The sequence below is a fragment of the Carcharodon carcharias genome, chromosome 8 (assembly GCF_017639515.1).
Source record: "Carcharodon carcharias isolate sCarCar2 chromosome 8, sCarCar2.pri, whole genome shotgun sequence".
NCBI lineage: Eukaryota > Metazoa > Chordata > Chondrichthyes > Lamniformes > Lamnidae > Carcharodon > Carcharodon carcharias.
The window spans coordinates 111,036,699-111,039,976 of record NC_054474.1 but is presented as its reverse complement, the minus strand read 5'-3'; positions in this window follow the sequence as shown (position 1 = coordinate 111,039,976).

The window sequence follows — 3,278 nt, the reverse complement described above, 5'->3', positions numbered from 1 at the left end:
CTCTAACATTAACACACAGTGTTTACAGGGTGTGTGGGTTCTCTAACATTAACACACAGTGTTTACAGGGTGTGTGGGTTCTCTAACATTAACACACAGTGTTTACAGGGTGTGTGGGTTCTCTAACATTAACACACAGTGTTTACAGGGTGTGTGGGTTCTCTAACATTAACACACAGTGTTTACAGGGTGTGTGGGTTCTCTAACATTAACACACAGTGTTTACAGGGTGTGTGGGTTCTCTAACATTAACACACAGTGTTTACAGGGTGTGTGGGTTCTCTAACATTAACACACAGTGTTTACAGGGTGTGTGGGTTCTCTAACATTAACACACAGTGTTTACAGGGTGTGTGGGTTCTCTAACATTAACACACAGTGTTTACAGGGTGTGTGGGTTCTCTAACATTAACACACAGTGTTTACAGGGTGTGTGGGTTCTCTAACATTAACACACAGTGTTTACAGGGTGTGTGGGTTCTCTAACATTAACACACAGTGTTTACAGGGTGTGTGGGTTCTCTAACATTAACACACAGTGTTTACAGGGTGTGTGGGTTCTCTAACATTAACACACAGTGTTTACAGGGTGTGTGGGTTCTCTAACATTAACACACAGTGTTTACAGGGTGTGTGGGTTCTCTAACATTAACACACAGTGTTTACAGGGTGTGTGGGTTCTCTAACATTAACACACAGTGTTTACAGGGTGTGTGGGTTCTCTAACATTAACACACAGTGTTTACAGGGTGTGTGGGTTCTCTAACATTAACACACAGTGTTTACAGGGTGTGTGGGTTCTCTAACATTAACACACAGTGTTTACAGGGTGTGTGGGTTCTCTAACATTAACACACAGTGTTTACAGGGTGTGTGGGTTCTCTAACATTAACACACAGTGTTTACAGGGTGTGTGGGTTCTCTAACATTAACACACAGTGTTTACAGGGTGTGTGGGTTCTCTAACATTAACACACAGTGTTTACAGGGTGTGTGGGTTCTCTAACATTAACACACAGTGTTTACAGGGTGTGTGGGTTCTCTAACATTAACACACAGTGTTTACAGGGTGTGTGGGTTCTCTAACATTAACACACAGTGTTTACAGGGTGTGTGGGTTCTCTAACATTAACACACAGTGTTTACAGGGTGTGTGGGTTCTCTAACATTAACACACAGTGTTTACAGGGTGTGTGGGTTCTCTAACATTAACACACAGTGTTTACAGGGTGTGTGGGTTCTCTAACATTAACACACAGTGTTTACAGGGTGTGTGGGTTCTCTAACATTAACACACAGTGTTTACAGGGTGTGTGGGTTCTCTAACATTAACACACAGTGTTTACAGGGTGTGTGGGTTCTCTAACATTAACACACAGTGTTTACAGGGTGTGTGGGTTCTCTAACATTAACACACAGTGTTTACAGGGTGTGTGGGTTCTCTAACATTAACACACAGTGTTTACAGGGTGTGTGGGTTCTCTAACATTAACACACAGTGTTTACAGGGTGTGTGGGTTCTCTAACATTAACACACAGTGTTTACAGGGTGTGTGGGTTCTCTAACATTAACACACAGTGTTTACAGGGTGTGTGGGTTCTCTAACATTAACACACAGTGTTTACAGTGTGTGTGGGTTCTCTAACATTAACACACAGTGTTTACAGGGTGTGTGGGTTCTCTAACATTAACACACAGTGTTTACAGGGTGTGTGGGTTCTCTAACATTAACACACAGTGTTTACAGGGTGTGTGGGTTCTCTAAAATTAACAAACAGTGTTTACAGGGTGTGTGGGTTCCCTAACATTAACACACAGTGTTTACAGGGTGTGTGGGTTCTCTAACATTAACACGCAGTGATCACAGGGTGTGTGAACTCTCTAACATTAACACACAGTGTTTACAGGGTGTGTGAGTTCTCTGACATGAACACAGTGTTTACAGTGTGTGTGTGTTCTCTAACATTAACACACAGTGTTTACAGGGTGTGTGGGATCTCTAACATTAACACACAGTGTTTACAGGGTGTGGGAGCTCTCGAACATTAACACACAGTGTTTACAGGGTGTGTGGGTTCTCTAACATTAACACACAGTGTTTACAGGGTGTGTGGGTTCTCTAACATTAACACACAGTGTTTACAGGGTGTGTGGGTTCTCTAACATTAACACACAGTGTTTACAGGGTGTGTGGGTTCTCTAACATTAACACGCAGTGTTTACAGGGTGTGTGGGTTCTCTAAAATTAACACACGGTGTTAACAGGGTGTTTGGGTTCTCTGACATTAACACTGTTTGCAGCGTGTGTGGGTTCTCTAACATTAACACACAGTGTTTACAGGGTGTGTGGGTTCTCTAACATTAACACACAGTGTTTACAGTGTGTGTGGGTTCTCTAACATTAACACACAGTGTTTACAGGGTGTGTGGGTTCTCTAACATTAATACACAGTGTTTACAGGGTGTGTGTGTTCTCTAACATTAACACACAGTGTTTACAGTGTGTGTGAGCGCTCTAACATTAACACACAGTGTTTACAGGGTGTGTGGGTTCTCTAACATTAACACACAGTGTTTACAGGGTGTGTGGGTTCTCTAAAATTAACACACAGTGTTAACAGGGTGTTGTGGTTCTCTGACATTAACACTGTTTGCAGGGTGTGTGGGTTCTCTAACATTAACACACAGTGTTTACAGGGTGTGTGGGTTCTCTAACATTAACACACAGTGTTTACAGGGTGTGTGGGTTCTCTAACATTAACACACAGTGTTTACAGTGTGTTTGGGTTCTCTAACATTAATACACAGTGTTTACAGGGTGTGTGTGTTCTCTAACATTAACACACAGTGTTTACAGGGTGTGTGGGTTCTCTAACATTAACACACCTTGTTTACAGGGTGTGTGGGTTCTCTAAAATTAACAAACAGTGTTTACAGGGTGTGTGGGTTCCCTAACATTAACACACAGTGTTTACAGGGTGTGTGGGTTCTCTAACATTAACACGCAGTGATCACAGGGTGTGTGAACTCTCTAACATTAACACACAGTGTTTACAGGGTGTGTGAGTTCTCTGACATTAACACAGTGTTTACAGTGTGTGTGGTTCTCTAACATTAACACACAGTGTTTACAGGGTGTGTGGGTTCTCTAACATTAACACACAGTGTTTACAGGGTGTGTGGGTTCTCTAACATTAACACACAGTGTTTACAGGGTGTGTGGGTTCTCTAACATTAACACACAGTGTTTACAGGGTGTGTGGGCTCTCTAAAATTT